Source organism: Notolepis coatsorum (assembly GCF_963971535.1).
Source record: "Notolepis coatsorum genome assembly, contig: SUPER_14_unloc_1, whole genome shotgun sequence".
Taxonomy (NCBI): Eukaryota; Metazoa; Chordata; class Actinopteri; order Aulopiformes; family Paralepididae; genus Notolepis; species Notolepis coatsorum.
In genome coordinates this window covers 667,481-695,291 of record NW_028174868.1, presented here as the reverse complement: position 1 = coordinate 695,291, position 27,811 = coordinate 667,481, and positions in this window count along the sequence as shown.

Below are 27,811 nucleotides of genomic sequence, written 5' to 3'. Positions count from 1 at the left end.
AAAATAGAATAAAATAATGCAATAGTGCATTGCAATAAAATAGTTATCATCGTATTTTTTCGGGAGGCCGGTAAGGAGTGCATTACAGTAGTCGAGTTGGCTTGAGATAAAGGCATGGATCTGGTTTTCAGCGTCCTTTTGATTTATAAATGGCCGTACTTTAGCTATGTTTCTAAGGTGGAAGAATTAAGTTTTTGTCAACTTGTTGATTGTGATTTAAAGCTTAGGTCTGAGTCTACCATGACACCAAGACTTAACTCACTCAAATACAGTTAGCAGCTGGATAGACCACAGATGGAAATTAGCTTCTGCTAAATCTGGTGCAAACATATTTTCATGTAACAATGATGAATTGTCAAAAAAAAAAAAAAAAAAAAAAAAATTTTATAAATAGATTCTGGGCTTTTCAGAAAACATTCGGGGCTTGAGCCCAAGTAGCCACCCCCTAGCCCCGCCCCTGCCTCTGAGCCTCTCTCCTCCTCCCGGCCTCATCCCTCCTCTGAGCCTCTCTCCCAGCATCATCCCTCTGAGCCTCTCTCCTCATCCCAGGCTGCAGCCACCGTTCCTCAGTCAGGTGTTTCCACAGTGTTTGATACAAGATACAAGATACAAGAGTTTTATTTGTCACGGCATACAGGTATACAGTGAAATGCGGGGGGTCTCGCCCGCAACGATGTGCATAATACAAGTAATAATAATAAGAGTCCAACCAATAGAGCGACATAGTGCAATAAACAAGTAAACAAAGTAGGCATATCGGTATCTGTACATGAGCTATTTACAGAGCATGGTAGGACATGCTAGGTCCTGTGGCAGTGCAGTACACTGTTAGCTACGGATGAGGCATTGGGTCTTTATGTACACTGCTATACAATGCTATATTATACAATCTCAAGCTATACTATTCTTAAAGTGACCTTTCCTTCTGTAAAGTGTCCATAGTGTGAGCGTGTGCAGCATGAGTGTGTGCGTGCTCATGTTAAAGTGGCTGCTAGTGTGTGAGCGTGTACAGTGTGTGTTGTGTGTGTGCTCATGTGTGCTTGTGTGTGGAGAGTTCAGTGTTCAAGGCTCTGATGGCCTGGCGACTCGGGGGTATGTAGTCATTTAGCTGAGCGCTTTAATCCAAAGCCACTTACAAGTTCTGTACGGCAAGTCGGCAGGACGTTAAAAAAAGAAAAGAAAAAAATAACATTTTAACGTGCCTTTTGAGGTGATGAAATCACTGCGCCCAGGCAGCAGTGGTTCGGCAAAGAAAATGTCTGCGTATATATCTGCTTAGAAAATGAAAATGTCTAATTATTATAATTTGTTTCTCCACGTGGTAAATACACAGGTCACAACATGTTTACAGGAATGTTCTGGAGTTGTATTTGGAGTGTATTTCGTGACTGTTGGGAACTAGGCTACACTGGCACACCTACTTCCAGTGAATGACGCTAAGCTAGTCTAACGGTGTGGCTGTTCCCTAAGCCTAATGCATGCACAAATAAGCTAATTTCCCCAAATGTTGGCGTGTTCCTTTTTAAGTCCTTGAATTTCAATGTCTGTGGGAACCCTGATAGTAGCAGAGACATATTAGTATAGTAGGTAGTAACATAGACAAGGAAGATTAATTAGTAGAATAGTGCATGATAGTAGAAGACAGTAAGATGATTAGTAGTCTATCTTTACACACAATTATGTATAAAGAAGAAATACAATCACTGTATCTGCATTTTGTCCCACTTCACCGTCTTCAAGTTGCTCATCTGTCCCCCCCCCCCTGCCCAGGCTGTGGACGTCTCTGGTGCATCAGGCATGGACAGAGTGGACCGTTTGGCAGAGTTTCTGGTGGGGCTGCGGAGCCAACGCTGTCTGACCCTCTCCGACCAGCAGGTCAGGAACATCTGTTGTCTCGCTGCGTTCACTCTGTGCCCTGTTGTTCACACTCAGGGGCGGAGCTTCCTAGAGCTTATCTATTTTTGCTGAGCAGAGGTTTTTTGCGCCCCCTTCTATCTGCAACCAATATGTTGACATACATTTGTTTTTTTATATATTTTATTTTTTTATTATTTTTTAAACATAACAACAAATTAGACACACAAGCATTAACATCCAATGAAATCACCATTTGAATCATTATAAATGTAGTTTACGAGATATATACCTAATACTTGCTATCTAATACCATACATACATATGCTCCTGCTCGCTCACCCCCCCCCGGACCCCCACTTGGATAATCCATCCATTTTCATTCGTTTCTAACCAGGCACTACACTTCATATGCTAGCTTTTATTCTCTCCACCACTTCTAACCAGATTGCAATGTTGGTTTCACTGACACCTAAAATTCTTGCTGTAGATATTTCTAGATAAATCACATCGAGATAGGTAAGAACCCATACCTTCCGGCAAATTTTTTCCGGTTGAATCCATTGTGATGCTATCAGCTTTTTAGCAGCTGTGAGACCGGATAAAACTAGTCTCTTTAGCTGTATAGGGGCTGCAAACTGAAATACATCATTCAACAGCAATACAGAGGGATGTACAGGTATGTTCAGAAATAAGAATACTGATAATTGCTGGGACACTTCTTTCCAGAATATCTTAACCGGTGGGCAATCCCAATACATGTGCATAAATGTACCCTCATCCCCATTTGTACATAAGGAACATAGGGAGTCTTGTTTAAGTCCCATTCTGTTCAATCTTATAGGAGTCAGATATGTCCTATGAATATAATTAAGATTAATTTGTTGATGGTCCGGGTTACGTGACGCAATTCGAACGTTTGCCCAGACTTCTTGCCAATCAAAATCTATTTCCAAGTCTGGTATATCCCTCCTCCAGACTGAGTCTAGGGGGAGGATTCCATACGAAGACGTTAGTAAGTGATGATAAAAATCAGATACGAAGCCTCTCGATGTCTCTCTTTCATAGAAGAATTTGTGATATCTGTGGTGCTCAATTGGTATCCTTAATGGGACTCCATGAGCCTTCAAACAATCCAATAACTGTGCGTAAAAATAATATGTGGAACTGGTGAGGTTAAATTTCTTATGTATATCTTGATAGCTACAAAAACCCTGTTTGTTGAAAACATCTCCCAATGTGTGTATGCCCTGCTTTTCCCATTTGGGGTATCTTATAGGTCGTTTTCCAATAAGGAGTGCATTGTTATTGAATAGGGGAGTATGGCTATGCCATTTATGTTGGTTAGAATATTTGGTTTGTGTTTCACGCCATATCCGGATCACATGTGTAATAAGGGGGCCAAATTTCAATTCGCATTGCTTAATTGATAATATGGTGTATACTATGTCCTGCAGTCTATGTGGTGCTACTATATTTTCTTCTAAGTTTCTCCAGGATACAGATGCTTGGGAGTCAAACCAGGTTGTCAGTGGTCTTAAAGAGTACGCTTTAAAATAGTGGTAAAAGTCTGGAAATGCCAAACCTCCGTCGGCTTTGTTTCTCTGTGCGGTGGATCTTTTTATTCGTGGAGGTTTGTTATTCCAAATACATTTATATGCGGTGGAGTGTAATTTTTTCCAGTAACCATCAGGAGGGGGTAACGGTAACATTGAGCTAATGAAGTTGATTCTAGGTAAAACATCCATCTTAACTATTGATACTCGTGCCTGTACTGAGTTTTTAAGTTTGGACCACCTGTCAAAGTCATATTTGATCTTATCTTGGAATTTTGTGTAATTGTACTTCACCGTTTGGCTTATAGTAGGGAATACCTCAACTCCTAAACATCTGAAGTGTTTAACCATTGGTATTTTTTCTGGAAGGAGTATATTCTTTGCAGGGGCATTAAGTGGAAGGAAGGCCGACTTTGGCCAATTTATCCTAAATCCCGATAGATTGCCAAAGTCATCAATCGACTTGAGAAGATGAGGCATTGAGGTGTTAGGGTTTTGCATGAACAATATTACGTCGTCTGCCTATAAACTAATATGATGTTGTGTGCCCTTAATTGCGATTGGTTCTATGGATTGGGATTGTCTTATATATTGTGCTAAAGGCTCTAATGATAAAGCGAATAGTCCGGGACTAAGAGGGCAACCCTGTCTGGAAGAGCGTTTCATGTGTTGTTGTGTTTCATGTCGTTGTGTTTCATGTCGTTGTGTTTCATGTCGTTGTGTTTCATGTCGTTGTGTTTCATGTCGTTGTGTTTCATGTGTCGTTGTGTTTCATGTGTCGTTGTGTTTCATGTGTCGTTGTGTTTCATGTCGTTGTGTTTCATGTGTCGTTGTGTTTCATGTCGTTGTGTTTCATGTCGTTGTGTTTCATGTGTTGTTGTGTTTCATGTCGTTGTGTTTCATGCCGTTGTGTTTCATGTGTCGTTGTGTTTCATGTCGTTGTGTTTCATGTGTCGTTGTGTTTCATGTCGATGTGTTTCATGTCGTTATGTTTCATGTGTCGTTGTGTTTCATGTCGTTGTGTTTCATGTTGTTGTGTTTCATGTGTCGTTGTGTTTCATGTGTCGTTGTGTTTCATGTCGTTGTGTTTCATGTCGTTGTGTTTCATGTCGTTGTGTTTCATGTCGTTGTGTTTCATGTCGTTGTGTTTCATGTGTCGTTGTGTTTCATGTGTCGTTGTGTTTCATGTCGTTGTGTTTCATGTGTCGTTGTGTTTCATGTCGTTGTGTTTCATGTCGTTGTGTTTCATGTGTCGTTGTGTTTCATGTCGTTGTGTTTCATTTGTCGTTGTGTTTCATGTCGTTGTGTTTCATGTCGTTGTGTTTCATGTCATTGTGTTTCATGTGTCGTTGTGTTTCATGTCGTTGTGTTTCATGTCATTGTGTTTCATGTCGTTGTGTTTCATGTCGTTGTGTTTCATGTCATTGTGTTTCATGTCGTTGTGTTTCATGTGTCGTTGTGTTTCATGTCGTTGTGTTTCATGTCATTGTGTTTCATGTGTCGTTGTGTTTCATGTGTCGTTGTGTTTCATGTCATTGTGTTTCATGTCGTTGTGTTTCATGTCGTTGTGTTTCATGTCGTTGTGTTTCATGTCATTGTGTTTCATGTCGTTGTGTTTCATGTCGTTGTGTTTCATGTCGTTGTGTTTCATGTCATTGTGTTTCATGTCGTTGTGTTTCATGTGTCGTTGTGTTTCATGTCGTTGTGTTTTATGTCATTGTGTTTCATGTCGTTGTGTTTCATGTCGTTGTGTTTCATGTCGTTGTTTCATGTCGTTGTTTCATGTGTCCTTGTGTTTCATGTGTCGTTGTGTTTCATGTCGTTGTGTTTCATGTCGTTGTGTTTCATGTCGTTGTGTTTCATGTGTCGTTGTGTTTCATGTCGTTGTGTTTCATGTCCTTGTGTTTCATGTCGTTGTGTTTCATGTCCTTGTGTTTCATGTCGTTGTGTTTCATGTCGTTGTGTTTCATGTGTCGTTGTGTTTCATGTGTCGTTGTGTTTCATGTGTCGTTGTGTTTCATGTCGTTGTGTTTCATGTCGTTGTGTTTCATGTCGTTGTGTTTCATGTGCCGTTGTGTTTCATGTCGTTGTGTTTCATGTGTCGTTGTGTTTCATGTCGTTGTGTTTCATGTCGTTGTGTTTCATGTCATTGTGTTTCATGTGTCGTTGTGTTTCATGTCGTTGTGTTTCATGTCGTTGTGTTTCATGTCGTTGTGTTTCATGTCGTTGTGTTTCATGTCATTGTGTTTCATGTCGTTGTGTTTCATGTGTCGTTGTGTTTCATGTCATTGTGTTTCATGTCGTTGTGTTTCATGTCGTTGTGTTTCATGTCGTTGTGTTTCATGTCATTGTGTTTCATGTGTCGTTGTGTTTCATGTGTCGTTGTGTTTCATGTCGTTGTGTTTCATGTCATTGTGTTTCATGTCGTTGTGTTTCATGTCATTGTGTTTCATGTCGTTGTTTCATGTCGTTGTTTCATGTGTCCTTGTGTTTCATGTGTCGTTGTGTTTCATGTCGTTGTGTTTCATGTGTCGTTGTGTTTCATGTCGTTGTGTTTCATGTCGTTGTGTTTCATGTCGTTGTGTTTCATGTCGTTGTGTTTCATGTCGTTGTGTTTCATGTGTCGTTGTGTTTCATGTGTCGTTGTGTTTCATGTGTCGTTGTGTTTCATGTCGTTGTTTCATGTCGTTGTTTCATGTGTCCTTGTGTTTCATGTGTCGTTGTGTTTCATGTCGTTGTGTTTCATGTCGTTGTGTTTCATGTGTTGTTGTGTTTCATTTCGTTGTGTTTCATGTCGTTGTGTTTCATGTCGTTGTGTTTCATGTCGTTGTGTTTCATGTCGTTGTGTTTCATGTGTCGTTGTGTTTCATGTGTCGTTGTGTTTCATGTGTCGTTGTGTTTCATGTGTCGTTGTGTTTCATGTGTCGTTGTGTTTCATGTGTCCTTGTGTTTCATGTGTCGTTGTGTTTCATGTCATTGTGTTTCATGTCGTTGTGTTTCATGTCGTTGTGTTTCATGTGTCGTTGTGTTTCATGTGTCGTTGTGTTTCATGTCATTGTGTTTCATGTCGTTGTGTTTCATGGCATTGTGTTTCATGTCGTTGTGTTTCATGTGTCGTTGTGTTTCATGTCGTTGTGTTTCATGTCGTTGTGTTTCATGTCGTTGTGTTTCATGTCATTGTGTTTCATGTCGTTGTGTTTCATGTGTCGTTGTGTTTCATGTGTCGTTGTGTTTCATGTCGTTGTGTTTCATGTCGTTGTGTTTCATGTCGTTGTCTTTCATGTCGTTGTGTTTCATGTCATTGTGTTTCATGTCGTTGTGTTTCATGTGTCGTTGTGTTTCATGTCGTTGTGTTTCATGTGTCGTTGTGTTTCATGTGTCGTTGTGTTTCATGTGTCGTTGTGTTTCATGTCGTTGTGTTTCATGTCGTTGTGTTTCATGTGTCGTTGTGTTTCATGTGTCGTTGTGTTTCATGTGTCGTTGTGTTTCATGTCGTTGTGTTTCATGTCGTTGTTTTTCATGTCGTTGTGTTTCATGTCATTGTGTTTCATGTCGTTGTGTTTCATGTCGTTGTGTTTCATGTGTCGTTGTGTTTCATGTCGTTGTGTTTCATGTGTCGTTGTGTTTCATGTCGTTGTGTTTCATGTCGTTGTGTTTCATGTGTCGTTGTGTTTCATGTCGTTGTGTTTCATGTGTCGTTGTGTTTCATGTCGTTGTGTTTCATGTCGTTGTGTTTCATGTGTCGTTGTGTTTCATGTCGTTGTGTTTCATGTGTCGTTGTGTTTCATGTGTCGTTGTGTTTCATGTCGTTGTGTTTCATGTGTCGTTGTGTTTCATGTGTCGTTGTGTTTCATGTCGTTGTGTTTCATGTGTCGTTGTGTTTCATGTTGTTGTGTTTCATGTCGTTGTGTTTCATGTGTCGTTGTGTTTCATGTCGTTGTGTTTCATGTCGTTGTGTTTCATGTCGTTGTGTTTCATGTCATTGTGTTTCATGTCGTTGTGTTTCATGTGTCGTTGTGTTTCATGTGTCGTTGTGTTTCATGTCGTTGTGTTTCATGTCGTTGTGTTTCATGTGTCGTTGTGTTTCATGTCGTTGTGTTTCATGTCGATGTGTTTCATGTGTCGTTGTGTTTCATGTCGTTGTGTTTCATGTGTCGTTGTGTTTCATGTCGTTGTGTTTCATGTCGTTGTGTTTCATGTCGTTGTGTTTCATGTGTCGTTGTGTTTCATGTCGTTGTGTTTCATGTCGATGTGTTTCATGTGTCGTTGTGTTTCATGTCGTTGTGTTTCATGTGTCGTTGTGTTTCATGTCGTTGTGTTTCATGTCGTTGTGTTTCATGTCGTTGTGTTTCATGTGTCGTTGTGTTTCATGTCGTTGTGTTTCATGTCGTTGTGTTTCATGTCGTTGTGTTTCATGTCGTTGTGTTTCATGTCGTTGTGTCTCTCTCTGCTCAGGTGAGCAGCATCATTGCTCTGTGGCGGAACCTGCCGGACTACAACCAGCAGAGGGCGGTGTTCGCCGCCAGGTATCAGAGCCGGCTGGACACAGGGAGGAACGAGTTTCCCAAGAAGAGGCTGCAGGACTTCCTCCCGGGGCCGGAGAGCGCCGCGCCCGCCCCCACCGCCGCGCCTCTCGCCCAGCGGCCGGACTGCTGCCGCCTGATCGAGACCGTCTTCCTGCAGCTCTGCGCCGTCCGCTCTGCGTTTAAGAACAAGGATGCGGCGTCCAGGTGGTACCTCGTCCTGGAGGACTACAGGAGGATCAGGAGGCGCATCCTGGCCAGCGGGACGCTCACCACGGAGACCAGCATGCAGCTGGCGGAGGTGAACCGCGCCTACCTGGTGCAGTGGGGGGGCGAGAGGGGGTGGGACAGCCCGGGGGTGAGGCGCGCCTCCCTGGAGCAGGACAGCCCGGGGGTGAGCCGCGCCTCCCTGGAGCAGTGGGGGGGCGAGAGGGGGCAGGACAGCCCGGAGGTGCAAGCCACTCCTCTCCCCCCCCGGCCGGGCCCGGCCCACCAGCACCGCCCACCCGGCCCGGCGCAGCTGAAGAGGAAGAGGAAGAGGAAGTTCTTGGCCCCGGGGGAGACGCCAGCGGGAGCTCCTCCCCAGCCACAGCTCCTCCCCCCTCCTCCCTCAGGCCCTCAGCCCCCAGCGACCCTGGCTCCGGGCCAGACGGCCGCTCCTCAGGCCCTGGACGTCAGCCTCTCCTCCGGGCCACCCCTCCCCGCTCCTCCTCCTGCTCCTCCTGCTCCGGCTCGGAAACGGTTCCGCAAATCGCCGCACAACAAGTGTGGGAAGTGTGGGGTGTTCAAGTTGTTTGCGACCGGACACGGCCAGTACAGGGGCCTCGTTTACTGCCCGGCTGTGGAGGCCGTGTCCAGGGAGCAGTGGATGGACCACCTCAAGGAACGGTACAGGATCCAGAGACCCGGATGGAGCTAGTGCCCCTCTACCCCCTTCTACACCCACAGAGGGGCGGACTGAGCTAGTGCCCCTCTACCCCCTTCTACACCCACAGAGGGGCGGGTGAGCTAGTGCCCCTCTACCCCCTTCTACACCCACAGAGGGGCGGACTGAGCTAGTGCCCCTCTACCCCCTTCTACACCCACAGAGGGGCGGACTGAGCTAGTGCCCCTCTACCCCCTTCTACACCCACAGAGGGGCGGACTGAGCTAGTGCCCCTCTACCCCCTTCTACACCCACAGAGGCGCGGACTGAGCTAGTGCCCCTCTACCCCCTTCTACACCCACAGAGGGGCGGACTGAGCTAGTGCCCCTCTACCCCCTTCTACACCCACAGAGGGGCGGACTGAGCTAGTGCCCCTCTACCCCCTTCTACACCCACAGAGGGGCGGACTGAGCTAGTGCCCCTCTACCCCCTTCTACACCCACAGAGGGGCGGACTGAGCTAGTGCCCCTCTACCCCCTTCTACACCCACAGAGGGGCGGACTGAGCTAGTGCCCCTCTACCCCCTTCTACACCCACAGAGGGGCGGACTGAGCTAGTGCCCCTCTACCCCCTTCTACACCCACAGAGGGGCGGACTGAGCTAGTGCCCCTCTACCCCCTTCTACACCCACAGAGGGGCGGACTGAGCTAGTGCCCCTCTACCCCCTTCTACACCCACAGAGGGGCGGGTGAGCTAGTGCCCCTCTACCCCCTTCTACACCCACAGAGGGGCGGACTGAGCTAGTGCCCCTCTACCCCCTTCTACACCCACAGAGGGGCGGACTGAGCTAGTGCCCCTCTACCCCCTTCTACACCCACAGAGGGGCGGACTGAGCTAGTGCCCCTCTACCCCCTTCTACACCCACAGAGGGGCGGACTGAGCTAGTGCCCCTCTACCCCCTTCTACACCCACAGAGGGGCGGGTGAGCTAGTGCCCCTCTACCCCCTTCTACACCCACAGAGGGGCGGACTGAGCTAGTGCCCCTCTACCCCCTTCTACACCCACAGAGGGACGCACACGTATTCCTGTATATAGTTCTGTATATGTTTTCTGTTATTGTTTATAGCCTGGTTTCTTAAACTATGGGTCGGGACCCAAAATGGGTCATGGGCCTTCTTCCGGTGGGTCCCCACATGTTTCACTGAGGCTGGGTCACATGACAACAGTAGTAACATGTTTCACTGAGGCTGGGTCACATGACAACAGTAGTAACATGTTTCACTGAGGCTGGGTCACATGACAACAGTAGTAATATGTTTGACACAGAGCACCCAGGGGAATGTTCATAGGTACATTTTCCAGACCAGAATGAAGCTCTTTTGGATATAAAACAATTAAAAACGTTCTGCGGGTCATTAAAATCAGTCTCCCATTCATTGTCAATGGAGCAGCTCTAGACTTGATGACATCACACGTTTGATTCTTCTCTGGTTTCTTTGGGATAGAGAGTAGCTCATGTTCATAAATATTGACTGGACTGTCTCAGGCCATGGAAATAACATTTAAATAAAATGTTGGTCACAACAGAAATGTATGCTTCTCCTTCAGTTTTTTGTGTTGTGGATAAATGTGTCTACAAAATACATCAACTTACATTTAAATATTCACAATAGATGGATTCATACATCACTAATATAATGTTAATAATCAGTAATGTGTAAACAGATTATGTGATTTCCAACCATTTTGGATATATATATAACATTTCTGTATAATTATAATGAACACCTCAGATTCTGGCAATGGTGGGACTCGACCGGCGCCCTTGGGATCTGGACCTTTGTCTCAAATGCATATACTGTAGAAACAGAAGTATACGGTTTTTATGACGAACCTCAACATTTAAAAACATTGGTGATGGAGGATTAGGCCATACGAAAAATCTCCTTATTCCCTTTATAAACATCATAAAATAATATCTGACAAATTACTACATTTAAAGTCGTTATTTATTGCCATTTTAGATGCATAGTCTAGTGGGTGAGATGGTTTAGCTTAGGATCCACTTAAGAAGCAATGGGGATGATTTCTATTCACTTATTAGCCAGGTGATACATATGGTTCAATAGTGCTCAACACTGAAGAGAAAAACTAGAAACAAGGGAAGTCGGTTTTTTACGGCTTGCAATTCTTCCTATAATTTGTGTGTGCCAGAGTGGGTGTTCAGGTCCTATTGAGACAATAGATGCAACCTTTTACAAAGAGCAACAATATAATTGTAGGGTTATATAGGGAATATAAATAGTCAAGGGTTGAACCAGAGTGAGAAAACTGTCGGTGGTCTATGGCAAAATATACATGTTTTAAACAGTTACAATGAAACGTCTGGTGTCACTCTGCAGACTATGTGACTGCATGTGGCCCTCATTATGCATTTGTAAGTCAGATGGTGTGAAGGGATGAGGTAAATGTAGCTGATGTTGGAGCCGTTTTGTTGTCATACTGGGTGATACAAGGCTATACAACATGCAGCATTTCAACACACAATCATGGGCCAACATTTAGTTGGAACCTAGAACCAGAACTCTGGATCTTTATGTCGGTCAATGCACTTTCTTCTTAACAATAATACAGAGTACGAAAGAAAATGCGACTATAAGGTTTAATTGGGTAAAGGGCTGACCCCTATTAGTCGAATAGTCGACTAATCGATCGAAAGGAGCCGTAGTCGACTGCCAACCTCTTAGTCGAATGCAAAACATTTATTATATATTTTTTTATCATTCTTTCCAAAAGAAAAGAGGCCTAGAAGCGTGGCATAACGCTAATGGCACGCATACCAGAGGCTAACTGCCTAAGAAAACAGGCACAGAGGCACTGAAAGAGGATTTCACCCATCTAATGAACACACTAGACTAGACAAATATCAAGATGTTTCCATCAGTGGACCAATTGCATGCTTTTGCAGAGGACAAGAAGCCTTCCGTCAACTCCTTCAGACATTAAGCACCCCCACAGCCCAAATGGAATGATACAAAAAAAAATTATAAAGAATTTTTTGTATTTGTTCACATTTCTTTTTATTATTAGTTGACTATCGGCTAATTTCGGCCAATCATAGTCGACTATCCAAATCCTTAGTCGGGGACAGCCCTAATTGGGTTTATACAGAGTATCACTGATAACCAGAAATTAAGCTTGTGCTAGAACATTTATGAGTTGTGCAGTGATGTAGTTATCAAAAACTTTAACGGACTATAGTTCTATGTCTTTTCTGCGTATTATATATAAGGTACTAATTCCAACCTTTAGCAAGCATCCTAACACGATAAATTAATACCACCATACCAGGGATGAGATATTTTTTATACAGTAGGCTACATTGTGAGAGCAATAAAATGGTGAAAATTTACTTATATGCAAATTGGATACCTTTAATGTTACAAAGCTACATGAAATTACTTTTTTTTTGAACAAATGTTTATTATTTTCCCTTTTTTTAACATGAAACAAGACAAACAATACAGTAACAGTAATAATCAATGATAAATCACAGGACAATAACAGAAATAATAATAACAATAATGACAGTCCAGTAATTAAATCAGAATGAAAGTAGATTAAAAGACAAATAAATACAATACATAGGATCTTGCTCGCTTGGACTATACATCCACTACTTCATTCAACATCAGAACATTTCAAATTTATATGCGTTCATTTATCTTATCCACCACAGCTACCCAGATTGCTATGCTGGCTTCATTAACACCTAAAATTCGTGCAGTGGATATCTCTAGATAAATCACATCGAGATACCTTCCGGCACATTTTATCCGGTTGAATCCAGCGTGACGCTATCAACTTTTTGGCAGCCGTAAGACCCGGCAAAATGAGTCTCTTTACATGTACAGAGGTCGATAACTGAGAAACATCATTCAACAACAATACAGAAGGCAGTGTCGGTATGGTCAGAGACAAAAATTCTGATAATTGAGTGGTGACATTTTCCCAGAAAGTCTTGACAGGAGGGCATTCCCAATACATATGCATATATGTACCAATAGCATCGTTTGAACACAAGGAGCATCGAGAGTCCGGTCTGAGACCCATTAGGTGCAATCGTCTAGGGGTCAGGTAAGTCCTATGAACAAAGTTAAGATTAATCTGTTGGTGATCTGGGTTGCGTGATGATAGCCGAACATTTTCCCAGACCGCATCCCAATCAAAATCTACTTCCAGGTTTGGGATATCCTTCCTCCAAACCGAGTCTAGGGGATCCTTATATGTAAGTAAGTGGCGATAAAAGTCAGAGACGAAGCCTCTCGACGTCTCCTTGTCATAAAATTATTTGTGAAATCTGTGGTGCTCAAGTGGAATATCTAATGGGACTCCATGAGCCTTCAAAGCTGCTCTTATTTGTAGATGGAAGAGATAAGTGGAACTGGTGAGGTTAAATTTGTTGAATATATCTCGATAACTGCGGAGACCATGGTCATCGAAGATATCCCCCAATGTGTGTATGCCTTTCTTTTCCCATCCAGGGTATCTGATCTGGTTGTTATCCAATAAGGATTAAATTGTTATTAAATAGGGGAGAATGCCTGTGCCATTTATGGTGGTTAGTACACTTTTTCTGTGTGTCACGCCATATCCGGATCACGTGTAATAAGAGGGCCAAATCTTAAGTTGCATTGCTTAATTGATATGTTGGTGTACACTATATCCTGCAGTCTATGTGGTGCCACTATGTTCTCCTCTAATGGTCTCTAGGATACCGCTGCTTGAGAATCAAACCAGGTGATCAGTGGTCTTAAAGTGAACGCTTTAAAGTAATATTTGAAGTCTGGAAAGGCTAAACCCCTGTCGGTTTTATTTCTCTGTGCAGTGGATCTTTTTAATCGTGGGCGTTTGCTGTTCCAAATAAATGTATATGCAGCAGAGTGTAGTTTTTGCCAGTAACCAGCAGGGGGGGGTAACGGCAACATGGAGCTGATGAAGTTAATTCTGGGCAAAACATTCATCTTAACTATTGACGCTCAGGCCTGTAATGAGTTTCTTTTATTTTGACCACCTGCTGAAGTCATCTGTGATCCTGTCTCGCAATCCGGAATAATTATACTTCACCGTTTGGCTTATAGTCAGTGGCGAATCCTTATGGAAGCCAACGGAAGCCATGCCTCCCTAATATTAAAATATGAATTAATATCAAATATGAAATATGAAAAAAATAAAAAATATAATTTTTTTTAAATGTCTCCCTCTTCTCCTTCTCACTCCCTCTAACACACTGTCAGCCTCACTATGCTCACTGCAGCAGGAGAGGAGGCAGATGGTAGGTCTCTTTCTCCAGGCTTCCAGCATTATAGAGTCCAAATCCGATCCTAGCCAATCAGATTCGAGCTGACTGCCACACCCTAAAAGTTTAAAACGGGGCTGAGAGGAAAACACTCAGCATATTTTCCCCTCTGCACTCTGAACATTGTATTAACCCGTAACTGTTCCCACTGGCCGAATATTGCCCCGATCCTCGCGAGATTAAATCCACGGGGACCTCTCGGCGTGCCGAAGCTTTTCCTAAATCACTTCCATCATCGAAAACGAGGGGAAAAGGTCGGCTCGCGACCCTGAAAATGTCGCGTGATTTTAAAAACGCTGTATTAAGTGAGCCTATTATGGGATCCACGCGAGCTTTCTATCGTGGAAACATCTGGGCGTCCCGCAACTTTTACTTAATCACATGTAGCCCCTAAAATGCTTAGAAAAGGAAAACAGAAAGCGTGGAATAAACTCGCTGAAACGGAAAAGTGTCCCACGGGCGCGCCTTGATTCCGATCCGTGTGAAAATATTCACGGCCATAGATGAGACCGTGGGACACCTTTTTGCAACCGAATATGTGTCTCGAATTTGCTCCCACGCGGCGCGCAAAATCGTGCAAGGAAAGATTGGACCAAAAATTAACCAATGCTCCAGCAGTATTAATGACCCTGATGTAAACAAGACAAACGTCTTTCTCTGGTCTGCATCCCCTTATACAATTGTGTGTATTGAGCCGTACTGTATTGTACCCATTCTGCAATCTGTTAAATAAATAAAAAGAAAGTTTGACTGGCCGCCGAGCCATACTGTAGTGTACATGGTGACTGCTTGACAAAAAAAAAAAAAAGGATATTAATAAAAATATTTAATAATTTTTTTTTTAATAATTTTTTTTTGGCTTCCCCTGTTATTTTACCCACGCGACGCCACTGCTTATAGTGGGGAATATTTCAACTCCAAGACATTTAAAGTGTTCTACCATGGGTATATTTGCTGGGAGGATGGTAGCCTTCGCCGTCACATTGAGTGGAAGGAAGGCCGATTTTGGCCAGTTTATCTTAAATCCCGATAGATTGCCAAAATCATCTATTACTTTGAGAAGATGAGGTAGGGAGGTGGTGGGGTTTTTCATGAACAATGTGTGATGTGTGTGTGCCCTTAATTGAGATCGGTGCTATGGACTGGGATTGTCTTATGTACTGTGCTAAAGGTTCAAGGGATAGAGCAAATAGTCCGGGACTAAGAGGACAACCCTGTCTGGACGAGCGCGACACAGGGAAGAGTGGAGAGCAGAGTTTACCTGTTAAAATCATGGCCGATGGACCTGTATATAGTACTTTGATCATATGAATGAACCCTTCACCTAACCCCATCCTTCTAAGTACTGCCCATAAATGAGACCATTCCAACCTGTCAAAGGCTTTCATCGCGTCTAACGATAAGACAGCCGTAGGGGGCGCGGCATCCTTGCTGGCATCTATCACATGCAGTAACCGTCTAATATTATCCGTGATCAGGCGGCCTCTTATGAAGCCTGTCTGATCAGGGTGAACTAGAGATGTCATATGCTTTTGAAGTCGGATGGCTAGTACCTTAGCGTACAGCTTGAGATCGGTTCCAAGGAGGCTTAAGGGTCTATAACTGCCACATTCTGTGGGGTCCTTATCTTTCATAAGTAGGACAGATATGAGTGCCATATTGACATCCCTGGAAAAGTTTCCCTCTTTGACTGAGTGTAAAATCATATCAAATAATAGGGGTCCAATTACATCCCAGCATGAGAGGTACAGTTCGGGCGGAATACCGTACCAGCCAGGGGCCTTGCCACTTTGCAAGTCAGAAATCGCCTCCCTAAGTGCCTCCCTAAGTTCCTCTAGTGTAATAGGTGCATCTAACCGTTTAGCGTCTTCCTCTGAGAGTTGTGGTAAGTTAATTTGATCAAGGAATTCCTCCAGCTTATTATGATCGAAGATCACTTCTGACTTGTACAGGTTAGAATAAAACGTACGAAAAGTCTCGTTGATTTTTTTGGGGTCGGTGGTGATTGATTGATTGATCGATTGAAAAGTTTATTAACAGATTGCAGAATGGGTACAGTACAGTACAGCTCAATACATACAATTGTTAAGGGGATGCAGACCAGAGAAAGACTTTCGTCTTGTTTACATCAGGGTCCCCCATTTTCAATTCATCATAACATATATGACATACATGACATACAGATAGACAGTCTATACATTTATGACATATCAGATTTGCAAATACAGTACTGTTTGTGATACAAAAAGTGTCCAGAAAAAGAGTGTATATACATTTGATGTAGAAACTGTACATTGGAGGAGGTTGGGTGGGTGGGGGCTGTACATTGGAGGGGGGGGGGGGGGGGTTGGGGTAGGGGAGGGGGACACTGTACACTGTACATTGGAATACTGACAAAGCCATACATGGTAATTTACTGTACAACTGGGTTAAGACATTTGTAGGGGCCAGTTTCGAATTGCAGTCGGTGTTATTTGAGAGTGTTTTTGAAAGTGGGTAGTGATTCACATTCCTTTACAGCTTTGGGTAGGGCGTTCCACATTGATGTGGCATAATTGCGAAACGTGTTTAGTCCCTTGTTTGAGCCGAATCTGGGTTTAACATGATTTGTGGAGCTCCCTCTGGTGTTGTGATCGTGGTATTCACTGACCTTTGGGAAGTATTTTGACATGTACATGGGTACCTTGGTAACCATCCCCTGTTGGTCCTTGATGGCAGGGATATCCGCAAATTGTTCACTGGCCCGTATCTTCATAGCTAGTAGGTGACTAGGTTTAGAGCCATGAAAGTAATAATGTTGTCTTGTTCTGTGTATTTGAAATTCAGATTGTTGTCTTAAGATGGAGTTAATCTCCTTTTTCAACATTTTAATTTGAAACTCCAGTCGACAAGAGTAGTTGCGTTGTAAAGAGGAGAACAACGAAGAGTGAAGCCCTTCCAGTTCTACCAATTTGGAGAGACGTTCCTTGCGGAGGTTGGAGGCAAAGAGAGTAGTGTTACTCCTGATACCGAGTTCCATAAAATGCTGGGGTCTTGTACCGATCCCGCATTCATTGTGCATTATACTCTGAAGTGTGAGGGAAATGTAGTTTAATAAGGTATGTGCTTTATACTCTGAGCTTTGAGGGAAATGTAGTTTAATAAGGTATGTGCTTTATACTCTGAGCTTTGAGGGAAATGTAGTTTAATAAGGTGTGTGCTTTATACTCTGAGGTTTGAGGGAAATGTAGTTTAATAAGGTATGTGCATTATACTCTGAGCTTTGAGGGAAATGTAGTTTAATAAGGTATGTGCATTATACTCTGAGCTTTGAGGGAAATGTAGTTTAATAAGGTATGTGCATTATACTTGAGCTTTGAGGGAAATGTAGTTTAATAAGGTATGTGCTTTATACTCTGAGCTTTGAGCAAAATGTAGTTTAATAAGGTATGTGCTAGGGATGCTTTTGGCCGAAAGAGTTTTTTCACCGAAAATATATCACCGAAACAGAAAGAACCTGTAACCTAACGCGTGTTGTTGTGATGATGTCATCAAAACGCGGATTCAGTCATTACATGCGCGCTGTGAGCTCTTCAGTCCTGCGTGATACTCCTCTTGGGACTCGGGTGTCGCTCTGTTTCTATGTAAACTCCGCGCGCAACGAGTCCAATAAATGCGTCTTTAACATGATTTATCCTTATTTACTATATGCCCATCGCGGTTAATCACCGAGTGATCTAATATGCATATTATTCAGAGCGAGAGGGGGAGGGATTGTGTTTCTCACATTGACGCTGTCTGTCCGCGTCTACTGTGCCAAAGTCAAGAGAGTGCATTCATCTGGGGACTAGAAAGGTGCGCTCAGTAGAGCACAGATCTCTCTCTCTCTCTCTTCATTGATTGATTGATTGAAAACTTTATTAACAGATTGCAGAATGGGTACAATACAGTACAGCTCAATACACACAATTGTTAAGGGGATGCAGACCAGAGAAAGACATTCGTCTTGTTTACATTAGGGATGCACGATAATTATCGGGCCGATAATTATCGGGCCGATATCAGCAATTATGACGTCATCCCGATAAACCCGATAACGTTATTGATAGCTCCGATAATATATAATACATTTTTTAAAAGAAATCCGGTGTGGGTGGATTTGGATGAAGGGCGCTTGTTTTTATTATAGCCTCCTCCCGTTTTGCCAGTACTGTGGTACGACTGACAGCGTGTGGTTTAGGAACAGGGAGTTTTTCACAAATCCAGCGCTCCCTTTCTTGGCTGTGACGTAGTCACGTTACATTCGGAGGCAGACAGTCGATCTGCCAATTACGTCCCACCGCTTGCACCCACCTCTTCTTCTTACCACCAATCAGAAGCTCTCGTTCGTTTATTTACCTCCGGATTGTCGGCCATTATTCTACTCGGAGCTCAGGCTAATAACGTTAGTTCCCCGCCAGCCACATTGACAAGTACCACTGTACCAGCGCTTATACATTACTGGCAAATGTCTTGTTGCACTTGTGGCAACGAGCGTTGTCAGCATCGACTTTAGTAAAATAGACCCAGACTTTTGAACGTTTCGTTCTGTCCGCCATGATGAGAGCAGAGCTGTCTGTACTCGGCAGCACCCGTGTGTGTGTGTGTGTGTGTGTGAGTGAGTGTGTGAGTGAGTGTGTGTGTGAGCACAGCCCGCTCCTCGCGCAGGCAGACACCGAGGCAGGAGAGATATAGAAAACGGCCAACAAGATTAGTTTGCGACGTTTAAATTCCTCAAAAAAAAAACTCCATAATTTCTCGAGTACCGATAGCAGTACCGATGACGTCGGAGCTTATAAATACTAAAAAATAAATAAAAGATTTGATCCAAAAAAAAAAATATATATATATATATACATTTAAAAAAAAATTATAATACAATAAATATCCGATATCGGCTTGAGGAGCATAAAGTTATCGGTGTCAAAAAATCTATATCGTGCATCCGTAGTTTACATCAGGGTCCCCCATTTTCAATTCATCAGGACATATATGACATACATGACATACAGATAGACAGTACTGCTACATCTATACATTTATGACATACCAGATTTGCAAATACAGTACTGTTTGTGATAAAAAAATACCCATAATAGCGATTATTTATTATTTAAGTTAAGTTTTGCCATAATCATATATTTTTCCATAATCAGGTAGCTGAACAACATTGGTAAAAAAATATCTATTCTATGAAGTATGAATCATTTTCGGCCTTTCGGCATTCGGTTTTCGGCCAACTGTTTCCTATTTTCGGTATCGGTTTCGGCCAAGAATTTCCCATTCGGTGCATCCCTAGTATGTGCATTATACTCTGAGCTTTGAGGGAAATATAGTTTAATAAGGTATGTGCTTTATACTCTGAGCTTTGAGGTAAATGTAGTTTTGAGTTTGACGCTCGTATCGGAGCATTCGTTTCACAGCCTCCTCATTCTGGAGCCTCGTCGTTCAGGTAAACAAAGGTACATTAGGTTAATATCCACCTCTCTGTTTTGTTACAGTAAAATCTGCTTTCATTCATCTACTGACTGCACATCTGATCTGTTGGGCGTTTCTGCCACTTTTCCATCCAGACTGGGCCTTGACCAGAGGTAGCTGGAGCAGCTAACAAGCTAAGCTGCTATGCTAATGTTAATGCTACACCACGTTATGAGTTTGGGAGGATATGTGACGTTAGGTCAGAAACTGATGCGACTCACTCTCTGTATAGAGAGAGAAATGTGCGTTTATTCAGCTCGTTACTAATAATGACTGAACATCTCAACTGTTGAGTGTTTCAGCCACTGTTTCGGCTTTACTTGAGAGGCTATGCTAATGCTTCTAGGCAGTGTGCGAACCATACCATGGTCTTCGGTGAGCTCTTAGTGTTTTCTTGGGGGGGGTGGGGGGTTGGCCGGTCAGCGGCGCGCAGCGAGGACTTTGCTGTAGATGAGTAACGTTACAGAACCCACACAGGTCTGCATGCATGATGAAATATTGAAATACACATGCTCAGATTAGCCCATCTGATCCAACACTAAAAGACACGAGACAAGCGCAACACTAGGGGCACACCACCTCTTAATATAATAGGCTCTGTAATTAGAGCAACGTTATGCACCTGCTGTGAGAAAATGTTTTCCTACCGGAGCCACTGAGCAATAGAGAGACGCAAACTGTTCTGTTTTCAATCATTATTTTCTTTTGGACAATAAACCTTACAAGCTACATCAGCTGCAGCCTGGACATTCAATTCTGTCAACATCCACAACTTTTGTTACCCGACCCGAGTAGAAAAACATCTAAGGTGCATCGTGGCACATTGTCAAAATATTAGCGAATGACAAGCGGCCACTACACATACCATAGAACATTAATAAATTAGCAATAATGATAATAGTTACTGTAATTAGGAAAAGCAGGTCTTACCTTAAAATAGAAGCAGATGTTTTGTTTTTTCTTCTGATAAAACGTGGGGAAAGGTTGATTTGTGCCTGCAGCGGCACCACGCTCCGATGCAAGAATAGCATGCATTTTGCTATCTATTACGCGAATTAGTGAGCAATCATGAATCATACATATTTTTTTTTATCCACTTTTTCTCCCATTTTCTATTTTTCTCCCATCCCAATTTCATATCGTCCAATTCAACCCTCCCCTGTCTCGATCGCTGTTTCTTGCCTCCCACAAGCCGGCTGCAATGTGGACGAAGCCATACATTACACGAGTCCCCTCCGATACTTGAGGTAGCAGCCGTCGCATCTTTTCACCTGCGCGGCGCGATCTTTCAGCGTCAGGGGTCTGCACTTTGGAGGGACGCCGCCCCCATCGCTTCCTGATTCTACTGCGACCTGTAGGAGTCGCTGTCCACAACGTCCAATCCCCACCCATCAGTTTTCCCATCCTCTAATACTGCCAATTGTATTAGTACGGACGACCAGCCAAACTGAAAACAATGTGGAGAGCTGGGCTCGAACCCAGCGTCTCCAGCATTGGTGGTGAGTGCCTTGCCCACTGCACCACCTGGCCGCCCGTATGAATCATACATTTAGTAATTTTACACATTATACATTATGATGATACAGAAAATTGAGAAAAATAGAAATGCATGGCAAACATGCTTGCGGGACATGGAACAACTCATCACTACAGCCCCAGCATCATACTGTAGCCAGTCTCTTGAAACGCCGCTATCTCCAAACTTCCACTCTTCTCGAAACTTTCTTTTGTTAGGTGGTCCCACTCTCGCTGCCGCTTCTTCACCCATGGTTCCACATATTTGTAACCCATTTAACGTTATTAATAAGCTAACGTTAGCTAATCGTGATAGCAGGCGGACGTAACGTTGGCTCCCTACAGTGCAAGCAGGCGCTGCAGAAGAAGAGTAGCGGATGTGACGTCGGTAAACAACAAGGATAGATTGACGTGCAAGGAGAGACTGGGGGCAACAAAAAAGGTGACTGTCACCACACCGCAGTTTAAATTATTTTACATTACTATTTTGTTACCCGCCACGTGGCGGACAGACCTCTCAGTGTCACTTGCCAAACCTAAAATCTGGCGGGCTCTTAACCTTTCATTAGCAAAATCCATGACGTTATCTTAGCAGTGTTTCTCATCTGTATATTATCCTAGCTTAGCTTAGGAGTCCATGGTAAAGTTGTATTATTTACAGTTTACCAATGTTACGAGCTGGCTCAAGTTCGCAACAAGAAAGGGGAGACACAATTTAAGAAATGACTAAATCATTTATTGAATTATACTAATTATCAGCCCATATAAATATCAGTGTGTGGATGAGAGTGTGTGCAGCATGAATGTTGTAAGTGTAAAACCAAAGTAAGTGTCCAAACAAACAAAAGGAACCAAACAGGTGGGGAGATCGACGGAGACTAGAGGAAGCCTCCCTCTATATCCTGACTGGGACACACCGACCCAGGTGTTCAAGTTTCTTTATTAGTTGTCATACAAAAGTACAGAATACTTTTATATAAAATGCTTCTTTCTGTTTTGCTCCAGAGATTGTGCTAGATAAATATAGATAAGTATAAAATAAGTATAAGTATAACAAAAGTCGACAAAAGTGTTCAATATACAATGCAGAGTAGAAAAGTAACTGAGTTACAATACAATATACAGTACAATGCAGAAATGGGATGAGGTACAATTTAGGTACAATTTACAGTAAGGTGTAATGAGGTATGAGTTGTAGTGCAAATTCTTTACCAATAAATATAAAGTGTGTTAAGTGTCTAAAGTGGGTGCTGCAGTGAGTTGTTTGTTTAAAGTGAGTGTGTGCGTGTGGATGTGTGTGCTGTGAGTGTATTTGATTGTTTGTTACGTAGTGTTATTGTCATTTAGCATCCTGATGGCCTGAGGATAAAAGCTTCTTCTGAGTCTCTCTGTGCTTGCCATGAGACTCCGGTATCGCTTGCCTGACCGTAGCAGTTCAGGTGTGACCCAATTAGCCTGATTACCCTCCCCCACCGACCCAGGTGTGCCCCAATTAGCCTAATGACCCTCTGCCAGCTCCCCCCACCAATCCTGTGAAACAGTGACAGAGCAGAGCAAGCAAACAACTGTGGGGGAGGGTCGTCACACCAAACAATTATTTTTCAATCTTCTGTAGATGTCCACGATATTTGCATATCTTTTTTTGAAATCTTTATTTTATTAATATTGCCTTTTTAGTTGTATTTTCATTTAATTTAGTGTACTTTCTGATGAGGACGTGGTCTTAGTTTTTCCAATGCGACCCTGGAAATACCACTTGGAAGACAAAAACATCTGATTGGCCAGAAACAACAGCTGCCTGCATCAATAGCCTATCAGATGTTTTGCATCAAATTAAATGCAATATCATAGGCTTATATTCATAGATCACAACTATAGCAGTGCATCTGTCTATATATACACCCATGTGTTTTTCAGTTCTTGTGAGAATCTTCCTGTCAGCCTCCAATTTGTTAGCCTTGAAAAGAGCACTACCTGTATAGCTGGTTAAGGACTGGTGGTTCTTGCTTGGATTTCTGTGTTCCTGATGAATTTCAACTGAAAAGTTAGACCTTTGTTTGTTAGGATGCATGTAAAATGTACTGATATTTCTTTCCTTACTTTCCCCCAAGATTGGTCTGAATATGACCACCCCTCCTAGCCTCTCACACCTTGGTTTGAGAGTCTGTTTGGTGGACTGCATGAAACCGTCACAGCTGGACCAGGAGAAGAGCTGTTTGGACTGCATGGAAACAAGTATGGAAATGTTGACTTTAATCTTTAAACATGATCACTTTATAAATGTTGACTTTAATCTAAACATTATGACTTTATAAATGTTTACTTTAATCTGTAAACATGACTTTATAAATGTTAACTTTAATCTGTAAACATTATGACTTTAGTCTGATTTTATAAATGTTGACTTTAATCTCTAAACATTATGACTTTAGTCTGACTTTATGAATGTTGACTTTAATCTCTAAACATTATGACTTTATAAGTGTTGACTTTAAAAGCCTGACAGGCCCAGTACTGGGCCGAGATTAATTTCACGTCATAAATCGATCAATACAGTCCGTATTAATTAATGTTGCATTTCTTTTTCAAATGTAGCCAAGAGTAAAGACCCTAACCCTATCAAAACAGCAGTCAAAGTGTATATTTTCAGCACTGTTTGTTTACCAATGATTTTAACCTCTTAAGCCCTAGCTATATTTTCCAAAAATTCGCCTAAAAGTACTTAAGTAAATGGAAGATTGCTCCACTTCTACAAGTCCATTTGCATGTTCTTGGTATCTAGGGACCTCAGGGAACGTATTCCCAGTGTCAGAAATATTGTGTCTGTTACTAGGCTTGAGTAAATTATAATGAACCAAAGGAGAATATACATTTTCTTTTTGTTTATTTCCATCTTTGACGGTGAATAACACCATGCTAACATTGGGCAGCAAATACCGTGAATGAAATCTGCTGTAAGTACAGTTACTTTTTTGTAATGTAAATCGCTCCACCATCTTTAATGAGATTGAGACATGTTTTTTTCTAGAAACGAACTACGTTCTGGCAATAACATTCAGGTTTGTTCGACCCGTGAGACATAATCACGGAAAAAAAGTATTTCACGTCGGAAGGCTCAAAGTTTGACAGGGGCAGGCGTGAGCTGGGTAGTGTAGTTTTATGAAATTCTTAAAGGTCCCCTATTGTGGGCACCAGGGTGGCGCACCACGTAACTGCGCTGCAGTGCAATGCGGCCGTCCCGGGGTTCGACTCCCGGACCCGGCAACCTTTACAGCATGTCCTCCCCCTATATCTTCTCCCATCCTTCCTCTCTGCAAGCAATAAAATGCCAAAAAAATTATATATATAAAAAAATAAGTCCCCTATTGTAAAAATGGCCTTTTTCGTTTTCAAGCAATGTGGGATTGTACCAACAGTGAGAAAATGTTAAATCTGTACCAAGTGCAGTTTCTGCTGTTCAGCTCTCCCTACTGAAATAAGCCATTCAGATTTGACTGGATCTGTGACGTGTATGAGGCGCTGACCAATCACTGTTAACACTTTGAATGCCAGCAGGGGGCACACGATTTAGTGCTTCCGTGCCACCACCCACTTCAATGATAGCGCTCTCATATTTGTGAACGCATAAACTACATCTTAAATTATGTGTCTAATCTGGCAGTCGCTTATCAATGACTTGTTTCCAGTCAATATTGTCGAAACAGATTTGTTTTTTAATCGGTTCATTTCCGTTTTATACCATTTTGAAAAACGCTAGTTTTTTTAACGTTTCAGGAAAATATAAAGATTCTGTGATAGACGCCCTTTACTGGAATATTCTGGAATACACAAAAAAATTGATTTTTAGGCCTATTTATGAATCGTTTTCAAATAGACGCTAGATTATCGATAGTATATGTGTACTTATGCACGCTACAGAAGCGGGCTGAAAAATCGATTCTCTCGTTTCCTGATCAGCACACACACACACACATAGGGCACACGTTGATATCTCTGTGAAAAAAGCTCTGATTATCCTAAGACTGGTAAAATAGATTCCTTACCTCAGATCAGATGTTCTCCAAAAAGATTATTCCAATTCCTGATCGCCATTCCAAATATCGATCACGTTTATTCATCCAACGCTGGGTACTAGAAATATGTATTCCACGCTGTTCTGGGGCTCGGCAATGAATCCAATTGTCTCGGGTGACTTTTCTGAGAAGTAAAATGAGGAAGCAGGATTTCTTTCCCCCCATGTGTTTCATTCAATCCATTCCAAAGGGGTGCAGTACCACAGGGAGAGACGATAGGGGGCGGTATTTTCCCAATGGAGCTCAGAGAGAGTTTGCAGCACTAACGTGAGGCTAGATTGATGAAATATGAATTCAAATCGCTAAAAAAATAAAACGAGATCTCTCGTCGTTGACAATGAACGGTCGACATGAACAAACGAGATATCTCGTCGTTGGCATTGAAAGTGTTAAGCTAATATCTGCATACTGAGCCGCTACTGTGGTTGTAGCCACCGCCCACAATCAACTGAACAGTGATTCGAGTAAGTTAGCATAACATTAAAATGATGAGCAGGACATGTGCTGTTCCTGGCTGCCAAACAGCGAATACGTCCGTGCACTCGTTTCTTAATGATCGTGCTCCGGAAGCAATGGGCCAAGTTCATTTTTTGGATTTTTGCAAAGACTGCATTGAGAATCAAGGACTTTATAATGCTGGGGTGATTTCCTGGCTGTTGCTAAAGAAGGGAGCTAGCCTGTACCAAGTCTTCGGGACCCGAAAGAAGGTATCGAATCAGTAAGTACATAAGTTGTAATTAGTTAATTAGCAGTAGGACCTCGTTCATACATTCATTACCAAACGTCTACAACTATGATGCACTTCGGACTAGTGTCAGGAAAGGCAAGGAGAACGTGTGCATGAACAGACAGATTATTTGCGATAGTGGTAAAGGTTATTCCCTTTTCTAATTTGGCTAATATTTTCTGTCTGTGTCAATAGTGTATTAACGTTACTATTTTACTGTAGTGTTTGCGGTGTTCCTCCGTGCTAGCGTATCTGCCATCTCTTAGCTAGGCTATAGTGCAGGTGGGTGTCATTGCGAGTATGGGCGGAGCCCAGCCAAAAATATCTTGTTCGTTGGAAGGGCAGAAAGTGGTGCACCAAAGTACTTGATTAAAAATACAAAACAATGAATTTAATTGAAAAACAACTTACAGATGTGTTCCATAGACTCACAGGAATTGTGTAAAATTGTGTAAAACAAGTGGACCTTTAATAATAATGCAGGACCTGTCGCAGAGGTCTTTAATTGGCATGCAGACGACTCTCAATGTTAGCGGCACACAGCGGTTAGTTTAGCACACACACCGGGACACACACACGCATGCATTGTTTTTTGTAGGATCGCCGATGCGCTTAACCCATCCCGTCGTCCTTCCCCCCAAGGGCAGCCGGGAGCAGACGAGGGCTGTGGCGTGGGCCATGCCCGGGGACCATCCAAGTGCTCCTGCCCGTCTTCGTCACGGACGCGACAGCGTTAGCGATCTGTTGTTGTGCATGTTTTTCCATTGGGTTTCTCTTATCGGGGGGGGGGGAACCCTTGCGAGCACGGGGAGAACATGCAAACTCCACACAGAAAGGCCCGGGAGATACCCCACCTGGGTACCTGGCATCGTGGAAACCTGGTCGCCAACCGGGAATCGAACCCTGGACCTTCTTGCTGTGAGGCGACAGTGTTAACCACTACACCACCGTGCCGCCCACCTTTAAGCCCATCTATTACGTTACCATTGACTGAAAAAGTGCTCGTCGTCTTGTCAATGTAACATAATTGGAAACGGTAGCCAGAGTAACAAAAAAGATGTTTAATTATGTATTTACCATGGATTTAGTAACTGAAGGAATAACAAAGTAACAACAAACAAACCACAGGACTGTACAGACAGGATCAGCCACCGCACACAGGGGAGAACAGAACAGTTATACACAAGGGAATGACGAGACAAGAAACACCTGGGCTGATTAAAGATGGATACACCTGGGAGGGAAACAACAGAGAACTACAAGACCAGGACAGGGAACTACAACCAGACATTACACATCACACTGGGAACACCTGATCAGGGTACAAACACACCCACACGTAACACCATCGAAAGTCCCGGGTCTCTTCTTTCATAGGACTACACTCGCATGCTGCTCCATTTCCTTGCGTCAATATCTGCCGGTTTCCAACTCAATGCGCTGAGATTTCTGTAAACTCATATGTATTCATATAACACTTAAAGTAATTGCTAAACAAACGTAGTGCTGAAAATATACACTTTGACTGCTGTTTTCATAGGGTTAGGGTCTTTACTCTTGGATACATTTGGGGGGGAAAACACTACATTAATTAATACGGACTGCATTGATCTATTTATGCCGTGAAATTATTGTCGGACCGCTCGGCCTTAACACATTAATTGCCAATGACGAGTATACTCGTTATAGCCCGCCAATCATTGGACGCCAACAACGAGTATACTGATCGTTATTATGATCGTTATTTCTTTTATTCGCCATTTCCATTCATAATTCATCCTGCTGTGCTGTGGACATGTGTGGCACTCTGTCTGAGACCGCAACGGTCCGATACCGCCGCCTA